We start from the raw sequence: 22,480 nt of genomic DNA on the forward strand, positions 1-22,480 counted from the left end.
GACGAAACATATGGTGCCCGAGGCAGCAATTTCCCCTTGGAAACAAGTCGGCTGGAGGACGACGTATTGAATCTGAACGCAATTTGAGTGTTCTATCGTCAATAGGAGGCCCTGAACGTTACCATTAACTATTAGTTTTGCGTCGGATTCGAAAATCTAGACTCACAGAAGAACGACGATATGATGCCCGAGGCAGCAATATCCCCTTAGAGACAAGTCGGCTGGAGGACGATGTATTGAATCTCGACGCAATTTGAGTATTCCATCGTCATTAGGAGGCCATGAACGTTACAATTAACCATAAGTTTTGCGTCGGATTCCAAAATCTAGACTTACAGGAGCGGACCATAAGGTGCCCAAGGCAGTGCCCCTTCTAGACAAGTCGGCTGGGGAACGATGTATTGAATCTCGACGCAATTTTAGTGTTCTATCGTCATTAGTTGGCGCTGAACGCTATAATTATCTATCAGTTACGCGTCGGATCCGAAAATCTAGACTCACTGGAGAAAGACCATAAGGTGCCTGAAGCAGCAATAGACCCTTGGAGACAAGTCGGCTGGAGGAAGACGTATTGGATCCTGACGCAATATGAGTGTTCCAGCGTCATTAGGAGGCCCTGAACGTTACAATTAACTATCAGATTTGCGTCGGATGCGAAAATCAAGACGCCTAGGAGAACGACAATTAGGTGCCACAGTCAGCAATAGACCCTTGAGGACAAATCGGCTGGAGGACGATGTATAGAATTGCGACGCAATTTGAATGTTCCATCGTCATTAGTAGGCCCTGACCGTTACAATTAACCATCAGTTTTGGGTCGGATTTGAAAATCTAGACTCACAGGAGCAAGACCATTAGGTGCCATAGGCAGCAATAGACCCTTGGAGACAAGTCGGCTTTAGGACGATGTATTGAATCGCGACGCAATTTGAGTGTTCCATCGTCATTAGGAGGCCCTTATCGTTGCAATTAACTATCAGTTTTTCGTCGGATTCGAAAATCTAGATTCACTGGAGAACGACCATAAGGTGCCGAGGCAGAAATAGACCCTTGGAGACAAGTCGCCTGGAGGACGATGTATTGACTCTCGACGCAATTCGAGTGTTCCATCGTCATTAGGAGGCTCTGAGCGTTACAATTAAGTATCAGATTTGCGTCGGATTCGAAAATCTATACTCACAGGAGAACGACAATAAGGTGCCACAGGCAGCAATAGACCCTTGGAGACAAGTCGGCTGGAGGACGATGTATTGAATCTCGATGCAAATTGAGTGTTCCATCGTCATTAGGAGGATATGAACGTTACAATTAAGTATTAGTTTTGCGTCGGATTCGAAAATCTAGACTCACAGGAGACGGACCATATGGTGCCCGAGGCAGCAATATCCCCTTGGAGACATGTCGCCTGGAAAACGATGTATTGAGTCTCGACGCAATTTGAGTGTTTCATCGTCATTAGGAGGCCCTAAACGTTAGAACGAAATATCAGTTTTGCGTCGGATTCGAAAATCTAGACTCACAGGAGAAAGACCATTAGGTGCCCGAGGCAGCAATATCCCCTTGGAGACAAGTCGGCTGGAGGACGACGTATTGAATCTCGACGCAATTTGAGTGTTCTAGCGTCATTAGGAGGCCCTGAACGTTTTAATTAACTATTAGTTTTGCGTCGGATTCGAAATTCTAGACTCACAGAAGAACGATATTAAGGTGCCCGAGGCAGCAATAACCCCTTTGTGACAAGTAGGCTGGAGGACGATGTATTGAATCTCGACGCAATTTGAGTGTTCCATCGTCATTAGGAGGCGCTGAACGATGCAATTAACTATCAGTTATTCGTCGGATTCGAAAATCTACTCACAGGAGAACGACCATAAGGTGCCCGAAGCAGGAATAGACCCTTGGAGACAAGTCGGCTGGAGGACGATGTATTGAATCTCGACGCAATTTTAGTGTTCCATCGTCATTAGGAGGCCCTTAACGTTACAATTAACTACAAGTTATTCGTCGGATTCGTTAATCTAGACTCACAGGGGACGAAACATATGGTGCCCGAGGCAGCAATTTCCCCTTGGAAACAAGTCGGCTGGAGGACGACGTATTGAATCTGAACGCAATTTGAGTGTTCTATCGTCATTAGGAGGCCCTGAACGTTACCATTAACTATTAGTTTTGCGTCGGATTCGAAAATCTAGACTCACAGAAGAACGACGATATGATGCCCGAGGCAGCAATATCCCCTTAGAGACAAGTCGGCTGGAGGACGATGTATTGAATCTCGACGCAATTTGAGTATTCCATCGTCATTAGGAGGCCATGAACGTTACAATTAACCATAAGTTTTGCGTCGGATTCCAAAATCTAGACTTACAGGAGCGGACCATAAGGTGCCCAAGGCAGTACCCCTTCTAGACAAGTCGGCTGGGGAACGATGTATTGAATCTCGACGCAATTTTAGTGTTCTATCGTCATTAGTTGGCACTGAACTCTATAATTATCTATCAGTTACGCGTCGGATCCGAAAATCTAGACTCACTGGAGAAAGACCATAAGGTGCCTGAAGCAGCAATTGACCCTTGGAGACAAGTCGGCTGGAGGAAGACGTATTGGATCCTGACGCAATTTGAGTGTTCCAGCGTCATTAGGAGGCCCTGAACGTTACAATTAACTATTAGATTTGCGTCGGTTTCGAAAATCTAGACTCACAGAGGAACGACGATAAGGTGCCCGAGGCAACAATATACCCTTGGAGACAAGTGGGCTGGAGGACGATGTAGTGAATCTCGACGCAATTTCAGTGTTCCATCGTCATTAGGAGGCCCTAAACGTTAGAATGAAATATCAGTTTTGCGACGGATTCGAAAATCTATACCCACAGGAGAACCACCATAAGGTGCCCGAGGCAGCAATAGACCCTTTGAGACAAGTCGCCTGGAGGACGATGTATTGACTCTCGACGCAATTCGAGTGTTCCATCGTCATTAGTAGGCCCCGAACGTTACAATTAACTATCTGTTTTGCGTCGGATTCGAAAATCTAAACTCCCAGGAGAACGACAATTAGGTGCCACAGGCAGCAATATACCCTTGGAGTCAAATCGGCTGGAGGACGATGTATTGAATCGCGACGCAATTTGAGTGTTCCATCGTTGTTAGTAGGCCCTGCCCGTTACAATTAACCACCAGTTTTGCGTCGTATTCGAAAATCTAGATTCACAGGAGACGGAGCATAAGGTGCCCGAGAAAGCAATATCCCTTTGGAGATAAGTCGGCTGGAGGACGATGTATTGACTCTCGACGCTATTCGAGTATTCCATCGTCATTAGGAGGCCCTAAACGTTACAATTAACTACAACCTTTGCGTCGGATTCGAAAATCTAGACACACAGGAGACGGACCATATGATGCCCGATGCAGCAATATCCCCTTGTAGACAAGTCGGCTGGAGGACGATGTATTGAATCGCGACGCAATTTGAGTGTTCCATCGTCATTAGGAGGCCCAAAACGTTAGAATGAAATATCAGTTTTGCGTCGGAATCTACAATTAAGTATCAGATTTGCGTCGGACTCGAAAATCTAGACTCACAGGAGAACGACAACAAGGTGTTACAGGTAGCAATAGACCCTTGGAGACAAATCGGCTGGAGGACGATGTATTCAATCGCGACGCAATTTGAGTGTTCCATCGTTATTAGTAGGCCCTGCCCGTTACAATTAACCATCAGTTTTGCGTCGGATTCGAAAATCTAAACTCCCAGGAGAACGACAAATAGGTGCCACAGGCAGCAATATACCCTTGGAGTCAAATCGGCTGGAGGACGATGTATTGATTCGCGACGCAATTTGAGTGTTCCATCGTTGTTAGTAGGCCCTGCCCGTTACAATTAACCACCAGCTTTGCGTCGTATTCGAAAATCTAGATTCACAGGAGACGGAGCATAACGTGCCCGAGACAGCAATATCCCTTTGGAGACAAATCGGCTGGAGGACGATGGATTGAATTGCGACGCAATTTGACTGTTCCATCGTCATTAGGAGGCCATGAACGTTACAATTAACCATCAGTTTTGCGTCGGATACGAAAATCTAGACTCACAGGAGGCGGACCACAAGGTGCCCGAGGCAGCAATATCCTCTTGGAGGCAAGTCGGCTGGAGGACGATGAATTGAATCTCGACGCAATTTGAGTGTTCCATCGTCATTAGGAGGCCCTTAACATTACAATGAAATATCAGTTTTGTGACGGATTCGAAAATCTAGACTCACAGGACACGGACCATATGGTGCCCGAGGCAGCAATATCCCCTTGGAGACAAGTCGGCTGGAGGACGAAGTATTGAATCTCGACGGAATTTGAGTGTTCTACCGTCATTAGGAGGCCCTGAACGTTACAATTAACCATTAGTTTTGCGTCGGGTTCGAAAATCTAGACTCACAGAAGAACGACGATAAGGTGCCCGAGGCAGCAATATCCCCTTGGAAACAAGTAGGCTGGAGAACGACGCAATTTGAGTGTTCCATCGTCATTAGGAGGCCATGAACGTTACAATTAACCATCAGTTTCGCGTCAGATTCGAAAATCTAGACTCACAGGAGGCGGACCATAAGGTGCCCGCGGCAGCAATATCCCCTTGTAGACAAGTCGGCTGGAGGACAATGTATTGAATCTCGACGCAATTTGAGTGTTCCATCGTCATTAGGAGGCCCTGAACGTTACAATTAACTACAAGTTTTGCGTCGGGTTCGAAAATGTAGACTTACAGGACACGGACCATATGGTGCCCGAGGTAGCAATATCCCCTTGGAGAGAAGTCGGCTGGTGGACGACGTATTGAATCTCGACGCAATTTGAGTGTTTTATCGTCATTAGCAGGAACTGAACGTTACAATTAACTATCAGATTTGCGTCGGATTCGAAAATCTAGACTCACAGAAGAACGACGATAAGATGCCCGAGGCAGCAATATCCCCTTAGATACAAGTCGGCTGGAGGACGATGTATTGAATCTCGACGCAATTTGAGTGTTCCATCGTCATTAGGAGGCCATGAACGTTACACTTAACCATCAGTTTTGCGTCGGATTCGAAAATCTAGACACACACATGAAGGACCACATGGTGCCCGAGGCAGCAATATCCCGTTGGCGACAAGTCGCCTGGAAAACGATGTATTGAATCTAGACGCAATTTGAGTGTTCCATCGTCACTAGGAGGCCCTAAACGTTAGAATGAATATCAGTTTTGCGTCGGATTCGAAAATCTAGACTCACAGGAGAACGACCATTAGATAGCCGAGGCAGCAATAGACCCTTTGAGACAAGTCGCCTGGAGGACGATGTATTAACTCTCGACGCAATTCGAGTGTTCCATCGTCATTAGTAGGCCCTTAACGTTACAAGTAACTATCAGATTTGCGTCGGATTCGAAAATCTAAACTCCCAGGAGAAAGACAATTAGGTGCCACAGGCAACAATAGACCCTTGGAGACAAATCGGCTGGAGGACGATGTATTGAATCGCGACACAATTTGAGTGCTCCATCGTCATTAGTAGGCCCTGACCGTTACAATTAACCATCAGTTTTGCGTCGGATTCGAATATCTAGACTCACAGGAGACGGAGCATAAGGTGCCCGAGGCAGCAATATCCCCTTGGAGACAAGTCGGCTGGTAGACGACGTATTGAATCTCGACGCAATTTGAGTGTTCTATCGTCATTAGCAGGCCCTGAACGTTACAATTAACTATCAGATTAGCGTCGGATTCGAAAATCTAGACTCACAGAAGAACGACGATAAGATGCCCGAGGCAGCAATATCCCCTTAGAGACAAGTCGGCTGGAGGACGATGTATTGAATCTCGACGCAATTTGAGTGTTCCATCGTCATTAGGAGGCCATGTACGTTACACTTAACCATCAGTTTATCGTCGGATTCGAAAATCTAGACTCACAGGTGACGGACCATATGGTGCCCGAGGCAGCAATATCCCCTTGGAGAGAAGTCGGCTGGTGGTCGACGTATTGAATCTCGACGCAATATGAGTGTTTTATCGTCATTAGCAGGCCCTGAACGTTACAATTAACTATCAGATTTGTGTCGGATTCGAAAATCTAGACTCACAGAAGAACGACGATAAGATGCCCGAGGCAGCAATATCCCCTTAGAGACAAGTCGGCAGGAGGACGATGAATTGAATCTCGACGCGATTCGAGTGTTCCATCGTCATTAGTAGGCCCTTAACGATACAAGTAACTATCAGATTTGCGTCGGATTCGAAAATGTAGACTCCCAGGATAAAGACAATTAGGTGCCAAAGGCAACAATAGACCCTTGGAGACAAATCGGCTGGAGGACGATGTATTGAATCGCGACGCAATTTGAGTGTTCCATCGTCATTAGTAGGCCCTGACCGTTACAATTAACCATCAGTTTTGCGTAGGATTCGAAAATCTAGACTCACAGGAGACGGAGCATAGGGTGCCCGAGACAGCTATATCCCTTTGGAGACAAGTCGGCTGGAGGACGATGTATTGACTCTCGACGCAATTGGAGTGTCCATCGTCATTAGGAGGCCCTGAACGTTACAATTAACTACAACGTTTGCGTCTGATTCGAAAATCTAGACTCACAGGAGACGGACCATATCGTGCCCGATGCAGCAATTTCCCCTTGGAGACAAGTCGCCTGGAAAACGATGTATTGAATCTCGACGCAAATTGAGTGTTCCATCGTCATTAGGAGGCCCTAAACGTTAGAATGAAATATCAGTTTTGCGTCGGATTCGAAAATCTAGACTCACAGGAGCAAGACCATTAGGTGCCATAGTCAGCAATAGACCCTTGGAGACAAGTCGGCTTTAGGACGATGTATTGAATCGCGACGCAATTCGAGTGTTCCATCGTCATTAGGAGGCTCTGAGCGTTACAATTAAGTATCAGATTTGCGTCGGATTCGAAAATCTAGACTCACAGGAGAACGACAATAAAGTGAAACAGGCAGCAATAGACCCTTGGAGACAAATCGGCTGGAGGACGATGTATTCAATCGCGACGCAATTTGAGTGTTCCATCGTCAGAAGGAGGCCCTGACCGTTACAATTAACCATTAGTTTTGCGTCGGATTCGAAAATCTGGACACACAGGAGACGGAGCATAAGGTGCCCGAGGCAGGAATAGCCCATTGGAGACAAGCCAGCAGGTGGACGACGTATTGAATCTCGACGCAATTTGAGTGTTCTATCGTCATTAGCAGGCCCTGAACGTTACAATTAACTATCAGATTTGCGTCGGATTCGAAAATCTTGACTCACAGAAGAACGACGATAAGATGCCCGAGGCAGCAATATCCACTTAGAGACAAGTCGGCTTTAGGACGATGTATTAAATCTCGACGCAATTTGAGTGTTCCATTGTCATTAGTAGGCCCTGACCGTTACAATTAACCATCAGTTTTGCGTCGGATTCGAAAATCTAGACTCACAGGAGACGGAGCATAAGGTGCCCGAGACAGCAATATCCCTTTGGAGACAAGTCGGCTGGAGGACGATGTATTGACTCTCGACGCAATTGGAGTGTTCCATCGTCATTAGGAGGCCCTGAACGTTACAATTAACTACAACGTTTGCGTCGGATTCGAAAATCTAGACTCACAGGAGGCGGACCATATGGTGCCCGAGGCAGCAATATCGCCTTGGAGACAAGTCGCCTGGAAAACGACGTATTGAATCTCGACGCAAATTCAGTGTTCCATCGTCATTAGGAGGCCCTAAACGTTAGAATGAAATATCAGTTTTGCGTCGGATTCGAAAATCTAGACTCACAGGAGAACGACAATAAAGTGTCACAGGCAGCAATAGACCCTTGGAGACAAATCGGCTGGAGGACGATGTATTCAATCGCGACGCAATTTGAGTGTTCCTTCGTCAGTTGGAGGCCCTGACCGCTACAATTAACCATTAGTTTTGCGTCGGATTCGAAAATCTAGACACACAGGAGACGGAGCAGAAGGTGCCCGAGACAGCAATATCCCTTTGGAGACAAGTCGGCTGGAGGACGATGTATTTAATCTCGACGCAATTTGAGTGTTCCTTAGTCATTAGTAGGTCCTGAACGTTGCAATTAACTATCAGTTTTGCGTCGGATTCGAAAATCTAGACTCACAGGAGCAAGACCATTAGGTGCCAGAGACAGCAATAGACCCTTGGAGACAAGTCGGCTGGAGGACGATGTATTGAATAGCGACGCAATTTCAGTGTTCCATCGTCATTAGGAGGCCATGAACGTTACAATTAACCATCAGTTTTGCGTCGGACTCGAAAATCTAGATTCACAGGAGGCGGACCATATGGTGCCCGAGGCAGCAATATCCCCTTGCAGACATGTGGGCTGGAGGACGATGTATTGAATCTCGACGCAATTTGAGTGTTCCATCGTCATTAGGAGGCCCTGAACGTTACAATTAACTACAAGTTTGGCGTCGTGTTCGAAAATCTAGAATCACAGGAGACGGACAATATGGTGCCCGAGGCAGCAATATCCCCTTGGAGACAAGTCGCCTGGAAAACGATTTATTTAATCTCGACGCAATTTGAGTGTTCCATCGTCATTAGGAGGCCCTGAACGTTACCATTAACCATTAGTTTTGCGTCGGATTCGAAAATCTAGCCTCACAGAAGAACGACGATAAGATGCCCGAGGCAGCTATATCCCCTTTGAGACAAATCGGCTGGAGGACGATGTATTGAATCTCGACGCAATTTGAGTGTTCCATCGTCATTAGGAGGCCATGATCGTTACAATTAACCATCAGTTTTGCATCGGATTCCAAAATCTAGACTCACAGCAGGCGGACCATAAGGTGCCCAAGGCAGTGCCCCTTGTAGACAAGTCGGCTGGAGAACGATGTATTGAATCTCGACGCAATTTGAGTGTTCTATCGTCATTAGGAGGCCACGAACGTTACAATTAACCATCAGTTTTGCGTCGGATTCGAAAATCTAGACTCACAGGAGCCGGACCATAAGGTGCCCGAGGCAGCAATATCCCCTTGTGGACAAGTCGGCTGGAGGACGATGTATTGAATCTCGAGGCAATTTGAATGTTTCATCGTCATTAGGAGGCGCTGAACGTTACAATTAACTATCAGTTATTCGTCGGATTCGAAAATCTAGACTCACAGAAGAACTACGATAAGGTGAGCGAGGCAGCAATATCCCGTTGGAGACAAGTCGGCGGGAGGACGATGTATTGAATCTTGACGCAATGTGAGTGCTCCATCGTCATTAGGAGCCCCTGAACCTTACAATTAACTACAAGGTATGCGTCGGATTTGTTAATCTAGACTGACAGGGGACGAACCATATGGTGCCTGAGGCAGCAATGTCCCATTGGAGGCAAGTCGGCTGGAAGACGAAGTATTGAATCTCGTCGCAATTAGAGTGTTCCATCGTCATTAGGAGGCCCTGAACGTTACAATTAACTACAACGTTTCCGTCTGATTCGAAAATCTAGACTCACAGGAGACGGACCATATCGTGCCCGATGCAGCAATATCCCCTTGGAGACAAGTCGCCTGGAAAACGATGTATTGAATCTCGACGCAAATTGAGTGTTCCATCGCCATTAGGAGGCCCTAAACGTTAGAATGAAATATCAGTTTTGCGTCGGATTCGAAAATCTAGACTCACAGGAGCAAGACCATTAGGTGCCATAGTCAGCAATAGACCCTTGGAGACAAGTCGGCTTTAGGACGATGTATTGAATCGCGACGCAATTCGAGCGTTCCATCGTCATTAGGAGGCTCTGAACGTTACAATTAAGTATCAGATTTGCGTCGGATTCGAAATTCTAGAGTCACAGAAGAACGACAGTAAAGTGCCACAGGCAGCAATAGACCCTTGGAGACAAATCGGCTGGAGGACGATGTATTCAATCGCGACGCAATTTGAGTGTTCCATCGTCAGTAGGAGGCCCTGACCGTTTCAATTAACCATTAGTTTTGCGTCGTATTCGAAAATCTGGACTCGCAGGAGAACGACAATAAGGTGCCCGAGGCAGGAATAGCCCCTTGGAGACAAGTCGGCTGGTGGACGATGAATTGAATCTCGACGCAATTTGATTGTTCAATCGTCATTAGTAGGCCCTTAACGTTACAAGTAACTATCAGATTTGCGTCGGACTCGAAAATCTGGACTCCCAGGAGAAAGACAATTAGGTGCCACAGGCAACAATAGACTCTTGGAGACAAATCGGCTGGAGGACGATGTATTGAATCCCGACGCAATTTGAGTGTTCCATCGTCATTAGTAGGCCCTGACCGTTACAATTAACCATCTGTTTTGCGTCGGATTCGAAAATCTAGACTCACAGGAGACGGAGCATTGGGTGCCCGAGACAGCAATATCCCTTTGGAGACAAGTCGGCTGGAGGACGATGTATTGACTCTCGACGCAATTGGAGTGTTCCATCGTCATTAGGAGGCCCTGAACGTTACAATTAACTACAACGTTTGCGTCGGATTCGAAAATCTAGACTCACAGGAGGCGGACCATATGGTGCCCGAGGCAGCAATATCGCCTTGGAGACAAGTCGCCTGGAAAACGACGTATTGAATCTCGACGCAAATTGAGTGTTCCATCGTCATTAGGAGGCCCTAAACGTTAGAATGAAATATCAGTTTTGCGTCGGATTCGAAAATCTAGACTCACAGGAGCAAGACCATTAGGTGCCATAGGCAGGAATAGACCCTTGGAGACAAGACGGCTTTAGGACGATGTATTCAATCGCGACGCTATTCGAGTGTTCCATCATCATTAGGAGGCTCTGAACGTTACAATTAAGTATCAGATTTGCGTCGAATTCGAAAATCTAGACTCACAGGAGAACGACAATAAAGTGCCACAGGCAGCAATAGACCCTTGGAGACAAATCGGCTGGAGGACGATGTATTCAATCGCGACGCAATTTGAGTGTTCCATCGTCAGTTGGAGGCCCTGACCGTTACAATTAACCATTAGTCTTGCGTCGGATTCGAAAATCTAGACACACAGGAGACGGAGCAGAAGGTGCCCGAGACAGCAATATCCCTTTGGAGACAAGTCGGCTGGAGGACGATGTATTTAATCTCGACGCAATTTGAGTGTTCCTTAGTCATTAGTAGGTCCTGAACGTTACAATTAACTATCAGTTTTGCGTCGGATTCGAAAATCTAGACTCACAGGAGCAAGACCATTAGGTGCCAGAGACAGCAATAGACCCTTGGAGACAAGTCGGCTGGAGGACGATGTATTGAATCGCGACGCAATTTTAGTGTTCCATCGTCATTAGGAGGCCATGAACGTTACAATTAACCATCAGTTTTGCGTCGGACTCGAAAATCTAGATTCACAGGAGGCGGACCATATGGTGCCCGAGGCAGCAATATCCCCTTGCAGACATGTGGGCTGGAGGACGATGTATTGAATCTCGACGCAATTTGAGTGTTCCATCGTCATTAGGAGGCCCTGAACGTTACAATTAACTACAAGTTTGGCGTCGAGTTCGAAAATCTAGAATCACAGGAGACGGACAATATGGTGCCCGAGGCAGCAATATCCCCTTGGAGACAAGTCGCCTGGAAAACGATTTATTTAATCTCGACGCAATTTGAGTGTTCCATCGTCATTAGGAGGCCCTGAACGTTACCATTAACCATTAGTTTTGCGTCGGATTCGAAAATCTAGCCTCACAGAAGAACGACGATAAGATGCCCGAGGCAGCTATATCCCCTTTGAGACAAATCGGCTGGAGGACGATGTATTGAATCTCGACGCAATTTGAGTGTTCCATCGTCATTAGGAGGCCATGATCGTTACAATTAACCATCAGTTTTGCATCGGATTCCAAAATCTAGACTCACAGCAGGCGGACCATAAGGTGCCCAAGGCAGTGCCCCTTGTAGACAAGTCGGCTGGAGAACGATGTATTGAATCTCGACGCAATTTGAGAGTTCTATCGTCATTAGGAGGCCACGAACGTTACAATTAACCATCAGTTTTGCGTCGGATTCGAAAATCTAGACCCACAGGAGACGGACCATAAGGTGCCCGAGGCAGCAATATCCCCTTGTGGACAAGTCGGCTGGAGGACGATGTATTGAATCTCGAGGCAATTTGAATGTTTCATCGTCATTAGGAGGCGCTGAACGTTACAATTAACTATCAGTTATTCGTCGGATTCGAAAATCTAGACTCACAGAAGAACTACGATAAGGTGAGCGAGGCAGCAATATCCCGTTGGAGACAAGTCGGCGGGAGGACGATGTATTGAATCTAGACGCAATGTGAGTGCTCCATCGTCATTAGGAGCCCCTGAACCTTACAATTAACTACAAGGTATGCGTCGGATTTGTTAATCTAGACTGACAGGGGACGAACCATATGGTGCCTGAGGCAGCAATGTCCCCTTGGAGGCAAGTCGGCTGGAAGACGAAGTATTGAATCTCGTCGCAATTAGAGTGATCCATCGTCATTAGGAGGCCCTGAACGTTACAATTAACTACAACGTTTGCGTCTGATTCGAAAATCTAGACTCACAGGAGACGGACCATATCGTGCCCGATGCAGCAATATCCACTTGGAGACAAGTCGCCTGGAAAACGATGTATTGAATCTCGACGCAAATTGAGTGTTCCATCGCCATTAGGAGGCCCTAAACGTTAGAATGAAATATCAGTTTTGCGTCGGATTCGAAAATCTAGACTCACAGGAGCAAGACCATTAGGTGCCATAGTCAGCAATAGACCCTTGGAGACAAGTCGGCTTTAGGACGATGTATTGAATCGCGACGCAATTCGAGTGTTCCATCGTCATTAGGAGGCTCTGAACGTTACAATTAAGTATCAGATTTGCGTCGGATTCGAAAATCTAGAGTCACAGGAGAACGACAATAAAGTGCCACAGGCAGCAATAGACCCTTGGAGACAAATCGGCTGGAGGACGATGTATTCAATCGCGACGCAATTTGAGTGTTCCATCGTCATTAGGAGGCCCTAAACGTTAGAATGAAATATCAGTTTTGCGTCGGATTCGAAAATCTAGACTCACAGGAGCAAGACCATTAGGTGCCATAGGCAGGAATAGACCCTTGGAGACAAGACGGCTTTAGGACGATGTATTCAATCGCGACGCTATTCGAGTGTTCCATCATCATTAGGAGGCTCTGAACGTTACAATTAAGTATCAGATTTGCGTCGGATTCGAAAATCTAGACTCACAGGAGAACGACAATAACGTGCCACAGGCAGCAATAGACCCTTGGAGACAAATCGGCTGGAGGACGATGTATTCAATCGCGACGCAATTTGAGTTTTCCGTCGTCAGTTGGAGGCCCTGACCGTTACAATTAACCATTAGTTTTGCGTCGGATTCGAAAATCTAGACACACAGGAGACGGAGCAGAAGGTGCCCGAGGCAGCAATAGACCCTTGGAGACAAATCGGCTGGAGGACGATGTATTCAATCGCGACGCAATTTGAGTGTTCCATCGTCATTAGGAGGCCCTAAACGTTAGAATGAAATATCAGTTTTGCGTCGGATTCGAAAATCTAGACTCACAGGAGCAAGACCATTAGGTGCCAGAGACAGCAATAGACCCTTGGAGACAAGTCGGCTGGAGGACGATGTATTGAATCGCGACGCAATTTCAGTGTTCCATCGTCATTAGGAGGCCATGAACGTTACAATTAACCATCAGTTTTGCGTCGGACTCGAAAATCTTGATTCACAGGAGGCGGACCATATGGTGCCCGAGGCAGCAATATCCCCTTGCAGACATGTGGGCTGGAGGACGATGTATTGAATCTCGACGCAATTTGAGTGTTCCATCGTCATTAGGAGGCCCTGAACGTTACAATTAACTACAAGTTTGGCGTCGTGTTCGAAAATCTAGAATCACAGGAGACGGACAATATGGTGCCCGAGGCAGCAATATCCCCTTGGAGCCAAGTCGCCTGGAAAACGATTTATTTAATCTCGACGCAATTTGAGTGTTCCATCGTCATTAGGAGGCCCTGAACGTTACCATTAACCATTAGTTTTGCGTCGGATTCGAAAATCTAGCCTCACAGAAGAACGACGATAAGATGCCCGAGGCAGCTATATCCCCTTTGAGACAAATCGGCTGGAGGACGATGTATTGAATCTCGACGCAATTTGAGTGTTCCATCGTCATTAGGAGGCCATGATCGTTACAATTAACCATCAGTTTTGCATCGGATTCCAAAATCTAGACTCACAGCAGGCGGACCATAAGGTGCCCAAGGCAGTGCCCCTTGTGGACAAGTCGGCTGGAGAACGATGTATTGAATCTCGACGCAATTTGAGAGTTCTATCGTCATTAGGAGGCCACGAACGTTACAATTAACCATCAGTTTGGCGTCGGATTCGAAAATCTAGACTCACAGGAGACGGACCATAAGGTGCCCGTGGCAGCAATATCCCCTTGTGGACAAGTCGGCTGGAGGACGATGTATTGAATCTCGAGGCAATTTGAATGTTTCATCGTCATTAGGAGGCGCTGAACGTTACAATTAACTACCAGTTATTCGTCGGATTCGAAAATCTAGACTCACAGAAGAACTACGATAAGGTGAACGAGGCAGCAATATCCCGTTGGAGACAAGTCGGTGGGAGGACGATGTATTGAATCTAGACGCAATGTGAGTGCTCCATCGTCATTAGGAGCCCCTGAACCTTACAATTAACTACACGGTATGCGTCGGATTTGCTAATCTAGACTGACAGGGGACGAACCATATGGTGCCTGAGGCAGCAATGTCCCCTTGGAGGCAAGTCGGCTGGAAGACGAAGTATTGAATCTCGTCGCAATTAGAGTGTTCCATCGTCATTAGGAGGACCTGAACGTTACAATTAACTACAACGTTTGCGTCTGATTCGAAAATCTAGACTCACAGGAGACGGACCATATCGTGCCCGATGCAGCAATATCCCCTTGGAGACAAGTCGCCTGGAAAACGATGTATTGAATCTCGACGCAAATTGAGTGTTCCATCGCCATTAGGAGGCCCTAAACGTTAGAATGAAATATCAGTTTTGCGTCGGATTCGAAAATCTAGACTCACAGGAGAAAGACCATTAGGTGCCATAGTCAGCAATAGACCCTTGGAGACAAGTTGGCTTTAGGACGATGTATTGAATCGCGACGCAATTCGAGTGTTCCATCGTCATTAGGAGGCTCTGAACGTTACAATTAAGTATCAGATTTGCATCGGATTCGAAAATCTAGAGTCACAGGAGAACGACAATAAAGTGCCACAGGCAGCAATAGACCCTTGGAGACAAATCGGCTGGAGGACGATGTATTCAATCGCGACGCAATTTGAATGTTCCATCGTCAGTTGGAGGCCCTGACCGTCACAATTAACCATTAGTTTTGCGTCGGATTCGAAAATCTAGACACACAGGAGACGGAGCAGAAGGTGCCCGAGACAGCAATATCCCTTTGGAGACTAGTCGGCTGTAGGACGATGTATTTAATCTCGACGCAATTTGAGTGTTCCTTAGTCATTAGTAGGTCCTGAACGTTACAATTAACTATCAGTTTTGCGTCGGATTCGAAAATCTAGACTCACAGGAGCAAGACCATTAGGTGCCAGAGACAGCAATAGACCCTTGGAGACAAGTCGGCTGGAGGACGATGTATTGAATCGCGACGCAATTTCAGTGTTCCATCGTCATTAGGAGGCCATGAACGTTACAATTAACCATCAGTTTTGCGTCGGACTCGAAAATCTAGATTCACAGGAGGCGGACCATATGGTGCCCGAGGCAGCAATATCCCCTTGCAGACATGTGGGCTGGAGGACGATGTATTGAATCTCGACGCAATTTGAGTGTTCCATCGTCAGTAGGAGGCCCTGAACGTTACAATTAACTACAAGTTTGGCGTCGTGTTCGAAAATCTAGAATCACAGGAGACGGACCATATGGTGCCCGAGGCAGCAATATCCCCTTGGAGACAAGTCGCCTGGAAAACGATGTATTTAATCTCGACGCAATTTGAGTGTTCCATCGTCATTAGGAGGCCCTGAACGTTACAACTAACTACAAGTTATGCGTCGGATTCGTTAATCTAGACTCACAGGGACGAAATATATGGTGCCCGAGGCAGCAATATCCTCTTGGAAACAAGTCGACTGGAGGACGATGTATTGAATCTCGACGCAATTTGAGTGTTCCTTCGTCATTAGGAGGCCCTTAACGTTTCAATTAAATATCAGTTTTGTGTCGGATTAGAAAATCTAGACTCACACGAGACGGAACATATGGTGCCCGAGGCAGCAATATCCCCTTGGAGACAAGTCGGCTGAAGGACGACGTATTGAATCTCAATGCAATTTGAGTGTTCTATGGTCATTAGGAGGCCCTGAACGTTACCATTAACCATTAGTTTTGCGTCGGATTCGAAAATCTAGCCTCACAGAAGAACGACGATAAGATGCCCGAGGCAGCTATATCCCCTTTGAGACAAATCGGCTGGAGGACGATGTATTGAATCTCGACGCAATTTGAGTGTTCCATCGTCATTAGGAGGCCATGATCGTTACAATTAACCATCAGTTTTGCATCGGATTCCAAAATCTAGACTCACAGGAGGCGGACCATAAGAAGCCCAAGGCAGTGCCCCTTGTAGACAAGTCGGCTGGAGAACGATGTATTGAATCTCGACGCAATTTGAGTGGTCTATCGTCATTAGGAGGCGCTGAACGCTATAATTAACTATCAGTTATGCGTCGGATCCGAAAATCTAGACTCACAGGAGAAAGACCATAAGGTGCCTGAAGCAGCAATAGACCCTTGGAGACAAGTCGGCTGGAGGTCGACGTATTGGATCTCGACGCAATTTAAGTGTTCCATCGTCATTAGGAATCCCTGAACGTTACAATTAAGTATTAGATTTGCGTCGGTTTCGAAAATCTAGACTCACAGAAGAACGACGATAAGGTGCCCGAGGCAGCAATATACCCTTGGAGACAAGTCGGCTGGAGGACGATGTATTGAATCTCGACCCAATTTGAGTGTTCCATCGTCGTTAGGAGGCCATGAACGTTCCAATTAACCATCAGTTTTGCGTCGGATTCGAAAATCTAGACTCACAGGAGGTGGACCATAAGGTGCCCGAGGCAGCAATATCCCCTTGGAGTCAAGTCGGCTGGAGGACGATGTATTCAATCGCGACGCAATTTGAGTGTTCCATCGTCATTGGGAGACCACGAACGTTACAATTAACCACCAGTTTTGCGTCGGATTCGAAAATCTAGACTCACAGGAGACGGACCATAAGGTGCCCGAGGCAGCAATATCCCCTTGTAGACAAGTCGGCTGGAGGACGATGTATTGAATCTCGAGGCAATTTGAATGTTCCATCGTCATTAGAAGGCCATGAACGTTACAATTAACTATTAGTTTTGCGTCGGATTCAAAAATCTAGACTCACAGAAGAACTACGATAAGGTGAGCGAGGCAGCAATATCCCGTTGGAGACAAGTCGGCGGGAGGACGATCTATTGAATCTCGACGCAATTTGAGTGCTCCATCGTCATTAGGAGGCCCTGAACCTTACAAGTAACTACAAGTTATGCGTCGGATTCGTTAATGTAGACTGACAGGGGACGAACCATATGGTGCCCGAGGCAGCAATATCCCCTTGGAGGCAAGTCGGCTGGAGGACGATGTATTGAATCTCGACGCAATTTGAGTGTTCCATCGTCATTAGGAGGCCCTTAACGTTACAATTAAATATCAGTTTTGTGTCGGATTCGAAAATCTAGACTCACAAGAGACGGACCATATGGTGCCCGAGGCAGCAATATCCCCTTGGAGACAAGTCGGCTGGAGGACGACGTATTGGATCTCGACGCAATTTGAGTGTTCTATCGTCATTAGGAGGCCCAGAACGTTACAATTAACTATTAGTTTTGCGTCGGGTTCGAAAATCTAGACTCACAGAAGAATGACGATAAGGTGCCCGAGGCAGCAATATCCCCTCGGAGACAAGTAGGCTGGAGGACGATGTATTGAATCTCGACGCAATTTGGGTGTTCCATAGTCATTAGGAGGCAATGAACGTTACAATTAACTATTAGTTTTGCGTCGGATTCGAAAATCTAGACTCACAGAAGAACGACGATAAGGTGCCCGAGGCAGCAATTTCCCTTGGAGACAAGTAGGCTGGAGAACGATGTATTTAATCTCGACGCAATTTGAGTGTTCCATCGTCATTAGGAGGCCATGAACGTTACAATTAACCATCGGTTTCGCGTCGGATTCGAAAATCTAAACTCACAGGAGGCGAAACATAAGGTGCCCGCGGTAGCAATATCCCCTTGTAGACAAGTCGGCTGGAGGACGATGTATTGCATCTCGACGCAATTTGAATGTTCCATCGTCATTAGGAGGCGCTGAACGTTACAATTAACTATCACTTATTCGTCGGATTCGAAAATCTAGACTCACAGGAGAACGACCATAAGGTGCCCGGGGCAGGAATAGCCCCTTGGAGACAAGTCGGCTGGTGGACGATGAATTGAATCTCGACGCAATTTGATTGTTCAATCGTCATTAGGAGGCCACTAACTTTACAATTAACTATTAGTTTTGCGTCGGATTCGAAAATCTAGACTCACAGAAGAACTACGATAAGGTGCCCAAGGCAGCAATATCCCGTTGGAGACAATTCGGCGGGAGTGCGATGTATTGAATCTAGACGCAATTTGAGTGCTCCATCGTCAGTGGGAGGCCCTGAACCTTACAATTAACTACAAGGTATGCGTCGGATTCGTTAATCTAGACTGACAGGGGACGAACCATATGGTGCCTGAGGCAGCAATATCCCCTTGGAGGCAAGTCGGCAGGAAGACGATGTATTGAATCTCGTCGCAATTAGAGTGTTCCATCGTCATTAGGAGGCCCTGAACGTTACAATTAACTACAACGTTTGCGTCTGATTCGAAAATCTAGACTCACAGGAGACGGACCATATGGTGCCCGATGCAGCAATATCCCCTTGGAGACAAGTCGCCTGGAAAACAATGTATTGAATCTCGACGCAAATTGAGTGTTCCATCGTCATTAGGAGGCCCTAAACGTTAGAATGAAATATCAGTTTTGCGTCGGATTCGAAAATCTAGACTCACAGGAGCAAGACCATTAGGTGCCATAGTCAGCAATAGACCCTTGGAGACAAGTCGGCTTTAGGACGATGTATTGAATCGCGACGCAATTCGAGTGTTCCATCGTCATTAGGAGGCTCTGAACGTTACAATTAAGTATCAGATTTGCGTCGGATTCGAAAATCTAGACTCACAGGAGAACGACAATAAAGTGCCACAGGCAGCAATAGACCCTTGGAGACAAATCGGCTGGAGGACGATGTATTCAATCGCGACGCAATTTGAGTGTTCCATCGTCAGTAGGAGGCCCTGACCGTTACAATTAACCATTAGTTTTGCGTCGGATTCGAAAATCTGGACTCACAGGAGAACGACCATAAGGTGCCCGAGGCAGGAATAGCCCCTTGGAGACAAGTCGGCTGGTGGACGATGAATTGAATCTCGACGCAATTTGATTGTTCAATCGTCTTTAGTAGGTCCTGAACGTTAAAATTAACTATCACTTTTGCGTCGAATTCGAAAATCTAGACTCACAGGAGCAAGACCATTAGGTGCCAGAGACAGCAATAGACCCTTGGAGACAAGTCGGCTGGAGGACGATGGATTGAATTGCGACGCAATTTGACTGTTCCATCGTCATTAGGAGGCCTTGAACGTTGCAATTAACCATCAGTTTTGCGTCGGATACGAAAATCTAGACTCACAGGAGGCGGACCATAAGGTGCCCGAGGCAGCAATATCCCGTTGGAGACAAGTCTGCGGGAGGACGATGTATTGAATCTAGACGCAATTTGAGTGCTCCATCGTCATTAGGAGGCCCTGAACGTTACAATTAACTACAAGTTTTACGTCGGGTTCGAAAATCTAGACTCACAGGAGACGGACCTTATGGTGCCCGAGGCAGCAATATCCCCTTGGAGACAAGTCGCCTGGAAAACGATGTACTGAATCTCGACGCAATTTGAGTGTTCCATCGTCGTTAGGATGCCCTAAACGTTAGACTGAAATATCAGTTTTGTGTCGGATTCGAAAATGTAGACTCACAGGAGTCGGACCATATGGTGCCCGATGCAGCAATATCCCCTTGGAGAGAAGTCGGCTGGTGGACGACGTATTGAATCTCGACGCAATTTGAGTGTTTCATCGTCATTAGCAGGCCCTGTACGTTACAATTAACTACCAGATTTGCGTCGGATTCGAAAATCTTGACTCACAGAAGAACGACGATAAGATGCCCGAGGCAGCAATATCCCCTTAGAGACAAGTCGGCTGGAGGACGATGTATTGAATCTCGACGCAATTCAAATGTTCCATCGTCATTAGTAGGCCCTTAACGTTACAAGTAACTATCAGATTTGCGTCGGATTCGAAAATCTAGACTCCCAGGAGAAAGACAATTAGGTGCCACAGGCAACAATAGACCCTTGGAGACAAATCGGCTGGAGGACGATGTATTGAATCGCGACGCAATTTGAGTGTTCCATCGTCATTAGTAGGCCCTGACCGTTACAATTAACCATCAGTTTTGCGTCGGATTCGAAAATCTAGACTCACAGGAGACGGAGCATAGGGTGCCCGAGACAGCAATATCCCTTTGGAGACAAGTCGGCTGGAGGACGATGTATTGACTCTCGACGCAATTGGAGAGTTCCATCGTCATTAGGAGGCCCTGAACGTTACAATTAACTACAACGTTTGCGTCGGATTCGAAAATCTAGACTCACAGGAGACGGACCATATGGTGCCCGAGGCAGCAATATCGCCTTGGAGACAAGTCGCCTGGAAAACGACGTATTGAATCTCGACGCAAATTGAGTGTTCCATCGTCATTAGGAGGCCCTAAACGTTAGAATGAAATATCAGTTTTGCGTCGGATTCGAAAATCTAGACTCACAGGAGCAAGACCATTAGGTGCCATAGGCAGGAATAGACCCTTGGAGACAAGTCGGCTTTAGGACGATGTATTCAATCGCGACGCTATTCGAGTGTTCCATCGTCATTAGGAGGCTCTGAACGTTACAATTAAGTATCAGATTTGCGTCGGATTCGATAATCTAGACTCAAAGGAGAACGACAATAAAGTGCCACAGGCAGCAATAGACCCGTGGAGACAAATCGGCTGGAGGACGATGTATTCAATCGCGACGCAATTTGAGTGTTCCATCGTCAGTAGGAGGCCCTGACCGTTACAATTAACCATTAGTTTTGCGTCGGATTCGAAAATCTAGACACACAGGAGACGGAGCAGAAGGTGCCCGAGACAGCAATATCCCTTTGGAAACAAGTCGGCTGGAGGACGATGTATTTAATCTCGACGCAATTTGAGTGTTCCTTCGTCATTAGTAGGTCCTGAACGTTACAATTAACTATCAGTTTTGCGTCGGACTCGAAAATCTAGATTCACAGGAGGCGGACCATATGGTGCCCGAGGCAGCAATATCCCCTTGGAGACAAGTCGCCTGGAAAACGATGTATTTAATCTCGACGCAATTTGAGTGTTCCATCGTCATTAGGAGGTGCTGAACGTTACAATTAACTATCAGTTATTCGTCGGATTCGAAAATCTAGACTCACAGGAGAACGACCATAAGGTGCCCGAGGCAGGAATAGCCCCTTGGAGAGAAGTCGGCTGGTGGACGATGAATTGAATCTCGACGCAATTTGATTGTTCAATCGTCATTAAGAGGCCACTAACATTACAATTAACTATTAGTTTTGCGTCGGATTCGAAAATCTAGACTCACAGAAGAACTACGATAAGGTGCCCGGGGCAGCAATATCCCGTTGGAGACAATTCGGCGGGAGTACGATGAATTGAATCTAGACGCAATTTGAGTGCTCCATCATCATTAGGAGGCGCTGAACCTTACAATTAACTACAAGGTATGCGTCGGATTCGTTAATCTAGACTGACAGGGGACGAACCATATGGTGCCTGAGGCAGCAATATCCCCTTGGAGGCAAGTCGGCTGGAAGACGATGTATTGAATCTCGTCGCAATTAGAGTGTTCCATCGTCATTAGGAGGCCCTGAATGTTACAATTAACTACCAGTTTTGCGTCGGGTTCGGAAATCTAGACTCACAGGAGACGGACCATACGGTGCCCGAAGCAGCAATATCCCCGTGGAGACAAGTCGGCTGATGGACGACGTATTGAATCTCGACGCAATTTGAGTGTTCCATCGTCATTAGGAGGCCATGAACGTTACAATTAAGTATCAGATTTGCGTCGGATTCGAAATTCTAGACTCACAGGAGAACGACAATAAGGTGCCACAGGCAGCAATAGACCCTTGGAGACAAATCGGCTGCAG

The sequence above is a fragment of the Schistocerca americana genome, chromosome 4 (genome assembly GCF_021461395.2).
Source record: "Schistocerca americana isolate TAMUIC-IGC-003095 chromosome 4, iqSchAmer2.1, whole genome shotgun sequence".
NCBI lineage: Eukaryota > Metazoa > Arthropoda > Insecta > Orthoptera > Acrididae > Schistocerca > Schistocerca americana.